This window comes from Tyto alba, unplaced genomic scaffold (genome assembly GCF_018691265.1).
Source record: "Tyto alba isolate M040663 unplaced genomic scaffold, T.alba_DEE_v4.0 Super-Scaffold_14, whole genome shotgun sequence".
NCBI lineage: Eukaryota > Metazoa > Chordata > Aves > Strigiformes > Tytonidae > Tyto > Tyto alba.
This window is the reverse complement of record NW_024881276.1, coordinates 15,731,252-15,745,777: the sequence shown is the minus strand read 5'-3', so window position 1 is coordinate 15,745,777 and position 14,526 is coordinate 15,731,252. Positions and strand designations below refer to the sequence as shown.

General features: G+C 43.5%; 1 long non-coding RNA gene across 1 annotated transcript; it reads left to right on the top strand.

Moving 5' to 3' along the window:
* Positions 1-523: 523 nt before the first annotated feature.
* On the top strand, positions 524-4,852 carry LOC122152935. Its single transcript, XR_006164911.1, has 2 exons — positions 524-1,131; positions 2,642-4,852. It is a non-coding gene; the product is annotated as an uncharacterized LOC122152935 (long non-coding RNA).
* The last annotated feature ends 9,674 nt before the right edge of the window (positions 4,853-14,526 follow it).

Here is a 14,526-nt window from a genome sequence, read left to right as displayed (position 1 = left end):
GTCAGCACGTCACGTCACTGCCCGAGAGAGACCCAGGAAAAGGCGGAAGGGAGCGCGCCGCCGCCGCCGCCCGCCGCCTCGGGCCAGCCGCCCGCCGGGGCCGGGGCCGCCGGGGGGGGCCGGGGGCCGCTGCCGGGCGAGGCGAGCCGGCGCGGGTAGGGGTGGTGGCGGGGGGTGGGGGGGGGAGTGGGGGTGGGGAGGCGCGGCGGCGCTCGGCTCCCCGCGGCTCCTCCTGCCGCCGCCTCCGCCGCAGCTCGGCCGCGAAGCGCCGCTCGGGGCTCGGCGTGCGCCCCCGAAGCGGAGCGGCTGCCCCGGGGACCCGCCACCGCCACCCCCCCACCCCCCCCCCCGCCTTTCCCCTCCCGGCCCCTCCATGCTGGCGCCGCCCGGACGAGCCTCCCCCGCCCTCCGCCTGCCGCGGCCGCCATCCCGCGGCGCCGGGCCGCCGGGCCTGCGGCCCAGCCCCGCTGCGGGCCGGCGGGCTCCGCGCTCCCGCCGGCGTGTTTAACTCGCGTCTGCGCGCCGGGGGACGGTCGCAGGGCGTGGGGGGTGGTGGTCGTGGTGGGGGTGGTGGTGAGGGGGTGTCTCTGCGTCTGGGTATTTTTTTAAGGTGCGGAAACTCCGCGCTGGGGCGGACGCTGGTCTCAGGCCGAGGTTTCCATGGCCTCGGGTCACCCCGGCGCGGGGCGCGGCCACCAGCGGGAATTATCGCGAATAACAACAACAAAACAGCAACAGTGAAGCGGTGGGGCTGGGTGCCGGGGGGGGGGGGGGGCGGTGACGGGCGCGGCCGGAGGCCCGGGTTTCCACGGGGAAGGCGGCCCCCTCCACGCGTGACGGGACGGCGCCCCCCGCGGCCGCTGGCGGTTATGTAAGGGGCTCCCCCCGGGGACAGCGGGGCCGGTGAGAGCCGGGGGGGGACCGGCTTCTGTGGACGGTAGAAATTTGGAACAGTGTGTCATTGAAAGCAAAGTCCTGGGTAACAGTTTTCTCATCCTTGTCATGAAAGTTAATCAGAATTTAATTTTTTATTTTAAGAAAAGAATTGCTGTCGATCCACAAAAGATACAGCTTGAAGTTTCTGACGCATCGGAAATGAAATACCGTGTGTAACCTCATGGAGATGATGAGGTACATTCAGTTTGATTGGAGTTCTTGTGCAATGGTGGGGTCAGGGCTTGAAGAGGCTACTTTGTGTGCTGGTTTTGCCATTTCAGTAAACTGTAAGGAAATTGGCTCTTGCACTTATCAAATGATGCAAATGTGACTTATCTGGCCGAGAACAGCATACATGCAGTGTTTATGTTGTCAGTGAGCCTTTGGGTTCAGCTTTGACTCAGCTTTAATTTTATGTACTCATCTTTTCCATCTTAACACCCAGGCTTAAAAAGTAATTAGGGCAATGCTTGTAGTTTATTTCAGTGTAGCATATGGTAAACATCTACCCCACACCATGCGAATTTTAGCCATGATACTGAGAACAGAAGAGGAACCATAATACTCTAAAAATTAATTCCTTTTATTTATTTCCACGAAGGTTGTAGTTAAACTTTTGTGGTATCAGCCCAGACCTGTATTGCAGGAGAGGGCCCTAAAATATTAACCTTAAAAAGAATTGCTGAGCTTGACCATTCATGTGATATTAATGTAAAATAGTCTTAAGTAAATATTCTTGTCAGGATGGAAGAGGCTGAAGGAAGAAGTGCAGAGAAGGACAGTGGTAGATTCATAATCAGCTGTAAGGTAGATCTAATATAGAAAAGTAAAGAATGGTCAAACTATTTGTTGGTTTTATTTATGTATTGATAAGATCCTTGGTTGGAACATGTCTCTAATAGCCTGTATTATACAATGTTTTCATAGAGGCTAGGTCATTAAAATGTTTAAGGGGCTGGAGCACCTCATACATAAGGAGAGACTGAGAGAGCTGGGACTGCTCAGCCTGAAGAAGAGAAGTCTCAGGGGGATTTTTTCATGTGTATGAATACCACATGGAGGAAGTAAAGATGGCAGAGCCAGGTTCTTCTCAGTGGTGTTGAGAGAAAGGATGAGAGGTGATGGAACAAACACAGGAAATTCAATTTAAACGAAAGGGGAGAAAAAAAGGAAAAGGACTGTGAAGCTGTTCAAACAGTGGAACAGATTTCCCAGAGAGATTGTGAAGTCTCTGTCTTTGGAGATACTCAAAACCCAACTGGACACAGCTTTGAGCAACCTGCTGTAGCTGACCCTACTCTGAGAAGGAGGGTTGGACTAGATGATCTGCAGAGGTACTTTCTGACTTGAACAATTATACCATTTTTTAAGACAGTTTTTCCAACAAATGTAAAGTGCATAGTAAATTATAATGAACAGCAGAATGGATATCCTGTAAGGCCTTTGGTTCCAAGGACTTTTTATTCAGTCTGTCATTTGCATAGGGAATGGAAGTCTGGAATACAGGGCACATTACCCTCAAAGATTCAGCATATCCCAAGTGTTATGTCATTGAAGGGGAAGACCTCAGAAAAGATGATGCCATTGAAAAGCAAATGGCTAAATGTTTTGTGAAGACTTGAATCTTAACTTCTTGACTGGTTGGCCAGTCACTCTGTCTTCATATAGCCATTTCACCCTTATCCCCTTGTTTTTTACTACTCAGGTGCCAGATACCAGCAGCTTTTGAGTCATTAGAGAGACATTTTGTCCTGATGCAGCCATTACCTCAATGTTGTCCCCAGCCACTATGGTTTCCAGTAGGCCACAAACATCCTGGTATGATCAGGAACAGGGTAGCTCCCATCGGTGGAGCTGCCAGAAAGGAAGCCCTGTTTACAACTGATACTCAGCCATTTCTGCTCTCAGAGCTAACAGAGGAGTCCAAGGGCAGAACCTACTTGAAAACTGCAGATACAATAGGTACGCTTGCACCACTTTGTAACAACATAGGTTCACTTACTTGCACAAATGTTTTTGAAACTTGCACTTTTTAGAGTGGAGTAGGTAAATGGTAAAAATACATTGTAAGCAGTGGGATTTCTGACCTTAATTAGTGATTAGACTGGGTCAGATTTGATATACCAGAGAGAGAATATAGTTTGTATATAAAAGTTTATAGCTCAATTGTTCGCAGCCCTGTGAACAGAGCCCTTACCTTCCAACTTGTAATTTTACCTGTGATCCAGTGTTTCTTTATATTTTTCCCTAGAGCTCATTTTAGTGTCGCTCAGCAGTAGGTACCGTGCTGTATCTGACTTTGCCCTCACAAAAGCAGATGAACCTGGTGGCTATTGCTGAATGTCCTTTTAAAATTATAGTTGTGCTTAGCAGCCATGGAGTTAGTTTTGAAGATACATGCTGGTGATTTCTTACTTAGACACTTAATTATCATATTGGCTATTATGATTTTACAATCAGGTTCCATCTGGGTAATCTTAAAAAGAGTTAGTGTGCCCTTCAAGTAATGAAAAATTGGTATAACTGTAAGTTAGTGTGGCTGATAATGATTGCATCCATCTCAGTGACAATTTACATGTGAATAAATTGTAAAAATAAGTGAAGAGCCATTTTCAGTCACAGTTCCCTCCTGTTCATCTTGTGTTTTATTTAGATCCCTTTCCAGGTATCAGCAACATGCTTAGCAAACACCAGTGTGCTGAGTAACGCTGCCAGATTTCTCAAGCTCTAGCTTCTCTATTGCGAACAGCCCTAGGATGTAAGATGCTAAGCTGAGGGTCATCAGCTTTGTGTTGACTGGTTCAAAGGCCTTTACCTAAAGTTGTGTTTGCTTCTTGATCTACAATGAAATTGAGTTATTTTATCATCCAGTTACATTATCATGTTTCCTTTAACAGCAGCAATTTTTCAACCTTGACAAACCCACCAACTGGTGATGAGTAGTCATTTGGAGTTGAATCAAGGTTACTTCACTGTACAGCAAACATACTGAGCCTGCTGAAGTGACCTGTTCTTGTTTTTCCTATGCAGCCACAGTGATGGTGGGAAATTAGAGGCTGGGTATGAAAGAAAGGGGCAGCGGGGTGATCTAATTTCTCCCAGTATAGTCTGCTGTTAATATATTTTCATAGAAATTCTAAAAATCATTTTTCTTCCAGTCTGTATTTGAAACTTGTCTACAAAAAGGGAATACTGTTGTCTTATCCAAGAATCTAAAGTATTCCATAACTTTTTCTGGTTTAGCTGTTAATCATATAGTGCATGCAGCAATATTTACCTGCAATCATTTGATTAAAAAAAGGATGACTAAGGAGGATTAACAAGATTGCTTGTAACAGTGGTAAAAAGGTTTACTTCAAAACTGTAGTAGCTGCTGACTTACTGTAAGAAAGAGTTGGAAAAAACATCTTCATTTTAGCTGGCTGTGGTCCACCTTTGAAACTAACTACACAAGAAACAGGAGTTTGGTGTAGTTAAATACAAAAACTTGCATGTGTGATTCTGCGGCAGTGCTTGTAATACCACGATCCACTAAAATGCTTGTGATATCCAGGACAAATGAATTAACTTTACTGGTAACATCTCAGCTATTCATCCAAGCAACCCATGGTAAGTATCGAAGACTATATGCATTTAAAAAAAATGTGTATTTCAAAAGAACCCAAACACCCAAGTGTTTGGTATTCTTGTTTTCATACTGTTTGCATCACCACTAAAACCGTCCCTGGCAAGGATTGTAGAGGACAAAAAACTTTGTAGTATGTTAGCAACAACATGTTTTAGCAAATGTGTATTTCCATCAGTAGATGAAAAAGGGGTGGTGGATTAAGTGTTTCTGTTTTACACGTGACAAAACCTGCAAAATGTGTTTGTAGTTTATGAAGATGAAATAAAGCCGTTTTCAGTCTACGAGCAACTGCAAGGTTTAAATTGTGAACTTTTGCTGGGATAGGTTTGCCAGCAAGGCCAGTTTGTTTATTAGAACTAATTTACTCAGGAAGAAGGGTGTGTGGCATGAAGCATGTCAACTATTGCATTCTGCAGTAGAAGCTACAACTGTACTAGGAACATTTTTCATGCGCAGTGTATTTGGAACAGTTACACTGAAAAGGAATCCTTGTAAAAATATGTCCCAAAGTGAAGGAAGTATGAGGGCTAATCAGTCATTCTATTGATGCTATTTAATCTACAGGTCCAGATAACCCTGGAATCTTAAATGTCACAAAGGAAAGGCTGTCAGACCAAGTCTGCTAGACCTCATAAGCTGTTTCTGGACAGTAATCAGTAGACAGTGCCTAGTGAGAAGTACAAGTATAGGGAAAATGTAGAGTGGTACGTGCCTCAGAATACACTCCTGCCAGCCTTTGTCAGCAGAGGAGGTGGCTGGTCCATTTACAATAATAAATGTAATCTCAAAAGGTTTGAGCCGGTTCAGAAAGGGTGATACCAGGGCCAGTTTCCATTTGAGCAGGCACTAATAAGTCAGCCCATCAGGTTGAAGTCAGTCCTCAGCAAAATAATGGAAAAGAAAACATGGCATTTCTTTGATAAATAATAAAAGGGCAGGAATATAACTGATACCATTAATTTTGCTTTAAGTAAAAAAGATCTTGGCAAACTCACTGAGCTTCATTACTTAAGTAGGTGAGAAGCTTCAGCACAAAATCAACTGAATAGATGGAGTGGACTCTGGTAAGGTGCTTCATACTACAGTCTCAGTTTCAAAATAATATGTTAAATGGCTTAAAAACTGATGGACTGAGATACCTGGTGAAGTAAGTAACATTACAAAAACAACCAAACAATTGGATTGTTCACAGAGGTGGAGCCTTAGTTACAGCCCAACACTTCCATTGTGGTCTAGAAGTCAGCACAGTATTGCCACTGATTTTATTTGTGGCTGTGACAAAGATGCTGGAGTGGCTTAGTGTGGATGATAAGGAAAAGACAATAATGCAAAACAATCCCACAGATGGGATTACTTCATAAATGGAACCACTTAAATAAGTTATGTCTTAATGTGTCCAAATGCAAAATTACGTATCTAGAAAATATTACTGACTCCTGGAAAATGGATACTTCAGAAAAGATTAAAGGGACACAATCACAAGACACCTTCAAAAGAGTTTGGTATACATGTGGGACAAAAAGGGCTAATGCTGTTTGGGGATGCTAACAGTGGAGTAGATATTAGAAATTACCTGATTTTATATCTGCTGGGTCCCCTTTTTTAAATAGACTGAAAACTGGAGAGGCCACAAAGAATGATAAAACGATTTGGAGGCTTAAAAAGTTTTTAACTTAAATAACAATAGGAACGAAAAAATAGAGATACATGAATTATATGATGCTTTCCTGGTAATGGGAAGTCACTTCAGTCTAGAGAAAGGCATAACTGAAATTGGTAGCTGGAAGTTTAAACAAGATGGATTCAATTAAAAAACTTAGACTTGACTTTCTAAGTGGTAAAACGTGGTCTACCACAAGCATAATGTAAGGGATAGGATGGGTTCTCTTCCCCTTGATGCCTTCAGCTCAAGACTGGATGGCGTTCTGGCATTTTTTTCTTGAGTCAAAGTCCTTTGGTTCACAAAGGAGCGAGTGAAATTTAATGCTTACACCACAGAGAGATTCATATGAGGCCATCTCGCAGTTCTCCCTTCCCTTTTCAGAAGTGGAAGGAAGAATGGGTATCTAGAAGAATCTGATTTCTTGAAGTCATATTTTTTAGTATTCTGATGTTTTCTACTTAAGAATAGTTTCAAATCATTCATTTTTCTCTGTCAAGACACACCCAGGCCTAGTTGCTGTGTAGTAGACAGTAAAATATTCTTGTCCCTTTTTGTGGTCTCCATAGGGCTGTTCAGAATTTTTAAACAATTGTCCAGACATCAATTTGCATTTGTAAGCTAAGTTAATGTAATTATCTAATGCAAACTTGTGAAGACACTCAATTTTGTAGAGTCCTCTAGTGTCCATGATTGGGTGCTTGCACTCAGAAAGCAGTGCCTTTTTTTATTCTTTCCAGTCTCAGATATTACAGGATTGAGATTTCTGAATACTACCAAGCCTTTTACTGCTAGATGGAGACCCTATTCCTCTTGTTCTTTGCTGACTGCTTTAGAAAAGTGTCTTTCTACGGCCACCACAAGAGAAAAGTGCCACCAGGTTGCCATTACCAGCCCTTCATTATCTCCTAGCAACCACTCGGTCCTTCACCAAACATGTCCCAGGCTAGATGGTCTCAGGGATTTCCATGCAGGACCTGGAAACATCCAGTGAAGAATGGGCTGTGTCCCACAGAAGGAAATATGTCAGAGATTATTTGATCCCAGCTACTGTGCCCAAAATGGGTCTGGAAAGAATGTTCTTTAATTCCTTTCACTTGGGGCAAAAATCCTAGCAAGAAAACAGCTGCTGGAACCTCCCAAAGCAGCGCTCGTTATTGTTATCTACTGTGACAGAGGCATGTGGCCATGCACAAAATCTCAATAGATGATGCAAAATCCCTTGAAACTCCTACAGAAAAGTGAAGATGGCTCAAGTCATCTGGAATTGCCAGGATGTTTTATCCATGGTATGAAGTGTTGAATCATATTATGACCAAGGAACCAGCATCATCAAATTCAGCAAAATCACAGCATAGGACAGATGCAGGCAGCCAAAAAGGACACAACGTGCTCCAAGGTGTGAAGCAATGTTATGAGGAGTTGGGGCTTGGCATTCTTGCTGGACACAGGAATGGAAGGTGTATATGATTAATCTTTCTTGCGGGTAGGAGATCACAAGCCTATAAAACTGCCCAGGTCTCACTATGTATATCTGATCTATAGGCACCAAAGGGCAAGTGCTTTATAACCTTGCATTCTTCTCCCAAGGCATAATTCAAATGGTTTGACTTTGGCATTAAATTGGTCACAGGCTGCTCACAAGTAGAGGCTTCCCTGTTCTCCAGGTGGCTCTATTAGTTATCTGCCTCACTAAAGACAGGATAAAATCAGCACAGAACTCCAGGACAGTCACCTACCATATCACCAAGCTTCAGCAACTAGCAGTCCTGGGTTTGCGGCACGACCTGCTCCCACCAGGCAGTATCCTCACCATGGAGCTCGAGTCCAGCTGAGTGCTGAGGCTTGGCGTGCTGCCCATCACCTCGCCCTCCCCTGGGAGGCCGTGAAAGCGCTTTGACCCATCCATCTGCACTTTGCCAGTTACTGCTGGTCTTCAGGATGCTCCCTGAGAGACCTGAAGAGAGAACTGGCTTGGTGTTGGCGGGAAGCTTCATGTAGCTTCTGGGAAACAAGGCTTGAGAGGCACAACCCGGGCTGGAAAGGTGCCCAGGCTGCCACAGTGCCTGGGTTTGGGGTAGCATCTGTCCTGATGTTAGAGCAAGTGTCTGGGCTACTGAGACAGCCACATTACAGCCCATACCAACACATGCAGCCCAAAGCCACCACCTTGCTTCAACCCATGGAGTTTAGGGGCAAAAGTGCCACACGCCTGGGGGTGCTGAGCCACCCTGTGGTATAGCTCAATAATCATCTCTAAGAACAGACGTACTCTCCTCTTTTATTCGGTGTGGCTGAATTTGACTCTCTCTGCCAGTCTCTATATCTAGGACAAATTTAGACAAAGTTGTGATGCTCACATAACTGCCCGTGCATACAGGCTCCCAAAATGCTTGGGAGCCAAAGGCTTGTGTGCAAAGGAAGATGAATGAAGCTGTAAGAAATACTTCCTTTTGATGAGAAAACCAGTTGCAATGAATGAAGTAATGAAACAAAGATTGACCTCAACAATCATAGATTAGTACACAAAATTCTGTTAAAGAAATTGCCATTAAAAAATGCTTATCAAATAAACCAGCAGTCTTTCAAAGAAGGTGTTCATGGAATTATAAAACATAATTTTCCCAAGTCCCAACACAGACATTGCTGGGATCTGTGTAATGCTGAAAAATAATGTGTCAGAGGTAAATCTATGAAAGGAACATGGCATCATGTTCATTTGGAGGGAGTTTATCATGCTAAAGCTGGGATATTAAATAGCAAAGGAGTGCGAAATACACAGGCTGAACAGGGAAATGTGATCTGAGAATATCATATTTGTCAGTGTTGCTTGGGGTCTGAAAAATGGATTCAGATTTAGACAGACCTCCTATTGGTTCCTTATAAAAAAAGAGTAATTAAAAAATATGTTCAGACATACCAGGCTGATGACCAACTGACATGGATTTTATTCAGATATTATCATGCATCTTAGAGAACTGTGTCCAATGTAAAGAACCCCCAGCCTGTTTGGACCCAGAAGAGGAATGCAAAGGGCTTGTGTTTGGTCTGCCTGGACTGTGCTATGCAAAATAGTTGTAGAGAAAGATCAGAAGAGGGTTCAGATATTTGCAGTCTTCATTATGGTGGTGTTATACAAAGTCAATAGATTTGAACTGGCGTAATAGGTTTAAATCAGTGAAAAGTTTGGAAGGCCAATATGAACTCTCTACAGCTGTGTGTCTCTCTCAGATAACCTATACAGAATAATAGAATCACAGAATAGTTTGGATTGGAAAGTACTTTTAAAGGTCATCTAGTTCAAGCCCCCGGCCATGAGTAGGGACATCTTCAACTAGACCAGATTGCTCAAAGCCCCGTCCAACGTGACCTTCAATATTTCCAGGGATGGGGCATCTACCACCTCTCTGGGCGACCTGTTCCAGTGTTTCGCCACCCTCATGGTAAAAAACTTATTCCTTATATGTAGTCTAAATCTATGCTCTTTCAGTTTAAAAACCATTACTCCTTGTCCTACTGCAACAAGCCCTGCTAAAAAGTTTGTCCCCATCTTTCTTATAAGCCCCCTTCAGGTGTTGAAAGGCCACTATAAGGTCTCCCCGGAGCCTCCTCCAGGCTGAACAACCCCAACTCTCTCAGTCTGTCCTCATAGGAGAGGTGTTCCAGCCCACTCATCATCTTCATTGCCCTCCTCTGGACTTGCTCCAACATTTCCAGGTCCTTCCTGTACTGAGGACCCCAGATCTGGACACAATACTCCAGGTAGGGTCTCACCAGAGTGGAGTAGAGGGGGAGAATCACCTTCCTTGACCTGCTGGCCACACTTCTTTTGATGCAGCCCAGGGTATGGTTGGCTTTCTGGGCTGTGAGTGCACATTGCCAGCTTACATCCATCTTTTCATCCCCCAGCCTGTACTGATACCAGGAGGTTGCCCTGACCCCGGTGCAGGACTTTGCACTTGGCTTTGTTGAATCTCACGAGGTTCAGATAGGCCTACCTCTTGAGCTTGTCCAGGTTCCTCTGGATGGCATTCTGTCCCTCAGGCACGTCAACCACACCACTCAGACTGGTGTCATCTGCAAATTTGCTGAGGGTGCACTTGATCCCACTGTCTATGTCACCGATGTCTATGTCCACTCGAGAGGTGGAGGAAGAGAGGTTGCCAGTGAAGACTGAGGCAAAGAAGTTGTTGAGTACTTCAGCCTTCTCCTCATCCATTGTTACCAGTTTGCCAGTCTTGCTCATCAGGGGGGTATGCTTTCTTTGACCTTCCTTTTCTGGCTGGCATAACCCGTAGAAGCCCTTTTTATTATTTGCATCCCTTGCCAAGTTCAGCTCCAGCTGTGTCTTGGCCTTCCTGACCCCATCCCTGCACAACTGGGCAGCATTCCTATACTCTTCCCAGGATACCTGTCCCTGCTTCCACTGCCTGTGCATTTCCTTCTTCCCCTTTCGTTTGACCAGCAGGTCTTGACTCAGCCATGCCGGTCTCTTGCCTTCCTTTCCTGATTTCTTACACTTGGGGATCAATAGCTCTTTCACTCTACAGAAAGCTTCCCAGGGGCTCCTACTGACTAACTCCTTGGAGAGCTGGAATTTTGCTTTCCTAAAATTCAGGGTCCTGACTTTACTCTTCATCTGAACCATATCCTCCTGGACTGTGAACTCCACCAGTGCATGACCACTGCAGCCCAGTGCCTCCAATCGTGACATCACCAATCAGCTCGCTTGCATTGGTGACCAGTAGGTCCAGTATCATGTCCCCTCTGGTAGGACTGTGTATAACCTGGTTTAAGAAGTTACCCTCAATGCATTCCAGGAGTCTCCTGGATTGCCTGTAGCTTGCTGTGCTACTTTTCCAGCAGATGTCAGGGTGGCTGAAGTCCCCCAGCAGGACAAGAGCCTGTGAGCGCAACACCTCCTGTAGCTGGAGTAAGAAAGCTTCATCAATAAGCTCCCCTTGGTCAAGCAGCTTGTAGTAGACAACAACCACAAGGTTCCTTTTGTTGCCTTGATCTCTGATTCTTACTCATAAGCTTTCAACCTGCTTGTGGCTATTCTTCAGAGACAGCTCTTCACACTCTATCCATTTCTTCTTGTAGAGGGCAATGCCTTCACCCCTCCTTTCTCACCTGTCCCTTCTGAACAGCCTGTAGCCATTGATAGCCACACTCCAGTCATGGGATTCGTCCCACCAAGTTTCAGTAATGGCAACTAGGTTGTAGCTTTCCAGCAGCATGCTGGCTTCTAACTCCTCCTGTTTATTGCCCGTGATGCGTGCATTGGTGTAGAGGCACTTCAGCTGGGCTGTTGGCCATGTCACCTTCTTAGAGGAACACCCCTTAATTCCTGTGAGGTATTCCACTGGTGTTTCCTTGCTGGCTCTTATTACCTCATGAGCCCCTGGCTCATCTCTGTAAGACTTCAAGTGTGCCGCAGTATAGCCAGCACATCTCAGAGCAGCAGGCTGAGGGCCCTCTCCAGCACCCTGTCCCTCTAACCTTGGTGCATCATCCCACAGCTTGTAATGAACAAGCCTGGTATCATCCCCCTCCCCCTTCAAGTCTAGTTTAACGCTTAGTCAATGAGCCCCACTAGCCTGTGAACAAAGACCCTCTTCCCGCTTTGAGATTTTATACTAGCAATGTGCAGCGTAGTGTCAGTTATTTTGAAGCTGCCTGACATTTTGCATTATACAGGTTTTTAGCTGCTCATAAAACTTTGCCAGCTTTCACAAGTCTGAAATTTTCCATAAGGGGTGTTGGCCTCAAACTGAGTATTTCTGGGAAGATTCCAGACACAGTTTTTTTAGCTGCCTGAGATCAAAATGCAGATTATTTGCCCTTGTTGAAAAAAAGGTTGTGTGTTTTTTAATTTAAAAGTTAAAAAAAGAAAAAATATCTCACATTTAAACAGCAGGGTGGTCCTTATATTGAGCAGGGGTCCCTGGCATCCTCTGGAGAACTGACAGGTTATTTGGCTGCATTAAAATCTTTGAGTTATGCTTACAAATATTCAGTAGACTTCATAATACTTAGTTGTTAAAGGTAGAGTTTCACAGGCAATTTTATTTCTAGCACTTCCTTATTAACTGCTGTGCAAGCTTAAAGGAATTTTTAATTGGTTAAGGAGGTTAATTATTTATTCTACAATTTCAAATAACCATATCAGTTTAAACTCTCATTGTTTCAAGAGCGGAAATGTAATTAAAAAAAAAAAAAAAAGAACCCAATATCTACACTGTAATTCTGTAAGCTCACATTTCATTTGCCTTATTTGTCCATGAATCAAAGATATCACCTTCAGAGTTGTTAGTGAGTACATGTAATAAAGGTGAAAGGACTAGTAAATATACAACCCGATACGTTGCTGGAAATCAGCACTGACAGGCTTTGAAAAAGAAAGGCTAGAGAATATTCAGAGACTTAAAAGGTATTTCTGTTTTCTCTCCTTAGCTAGTAAAATTGTAGATGGCCCTGAGGGCTATCTGCTTCAGTGACTACATAAGCATTGTATTTTGAAATAGGACTGTGCCAGCCCCTCCCTGTTTCTCTAATAAATAGTTTAACAAGACAGCAGGGCATTACAAAACAAGCCATTACACTGAGGGACAAACCCTCTTTTCAGTGAGAATTTAATAGGAACAAAATTTGCTGCTAGAGAAGCAGTGAAGACAACGCTGATTTTTAGGGTTGTATTTGTTGGTTCAAAGCTGTTGCTCCCTCTCTTTCCAGCAAAACTCTTCCATAGCTACATTAACTGTCCTCTGGGTGAGCCACAAGGCTACTTTGAAACTCTCAGGTTAAAGATCCTATGTAAAACTGAAAATTGAATTCCTCTGGCACAGATATGAGCAATCTCTTTTCTAATCTTTATGTAAAAATACATGTCACCCAGGATTGGACCAATGGGACTCAAATTAAGAATGGGGCAAAAGAAAGAAGCAAAGCACAAATTAAACTTCTAACCATAAAGGGTTCTCTGAAGGAGCCCCTTATCTCTCCGTGTCCTCACCTGACTTGAGATGTGGAGTCTGTGCTCTACTTAAATTGATAGGATTTTGTGATCTGCTGATACGTGGAGCAGCTTTCCAACAGTCTGTAAACTGCCAGGTTGCATTGGTAAGTACCGAGAGTCCACTTTTCTGTGACACTACGTGTCAAAACAGGCACCTTCCCATAAAGCTCAAAATCCTTTCAAAGGCAAATATGAAGTTTTAACTGCAAAAAATAAATTCCCAGCATGAACACACACACAGAGAAATTGGTAGAATACCAACAGCAGGTAGTAGCAAGTAATGTAAAGGAAGAATTAGGCCTTCAGGAAAGTGGAACTAATTTAAAATCACAGTTTCCAAAACATTTAAAGCACAAGCTTACCTTAAAGTGCATAACAGTCCTGCTGGTCTTAATAGGACAATTTGTATACTTAAAGCATACTGGTACATGGTTTGCAGGGCTGTACTGGTGTTTACTGGCTCAGCATGTTTAACACATGTGTTATCAGACAACTAGGCAGGAGGCAAGAAGCCAAAACCCTATGGATAATGTGTCAATGCTTGCGATTGCTGTGGAAGAACTAATTATACTCTCATACCTTTTTTTGGTGAAAAGCATGACTCCATCTTAGATTTATAAAGGATCAAGTTGTATGCAATTACTGGCAAAGGAATAAGTGGGAGACAATTTAAAGAAATAAAAATACTTGTTGCTAAACATGATGTTAACAGCAGCATTTGGGCTGTAGTCAGGAAAGAGTACAAAAGAAAAACTATTCTACTTCTGTGTGCCCAGTGTTAGTCACTGAGATAAGAAGAGCTTCTTTAATGAAAAATTGTAAAAGCTGTGACATAATTCTATATGTGTAGTAGTTAGGACTATGTTGTAAATTAAATATTTTGAGATTCATAACAGATTACGTAGTTTAATAGATGACTAAGCAAAAACAGATAGAGAAGTGAATCAGAGAACCTTAAGGCACATTTGCAGGAGAAAATGCTTTTCAGGTCTTCATCACATACTAAATAAACTATCAACATAAAATTGTATAATGTTTGGCAGGGGAAGTGGTTTCCTAAATAACTGAATTTATCCCATCTAGTATGTTAGATTTCTTTACACATGTCCACAGAAAGGCAATGAAGGAGGGCTGCTGCCCCAATTCATTTGAATCCTTAGGATTGTGGAACATGAGACTTAATTTATGAATTTTTTTTTTTTTTTTTTTGCAAATGTACTGAAATATTTTTAAAAGTTTACTAGGCTTTAGAAAGCAGCTGCTTGAACTGAAAGGTTGGCATTT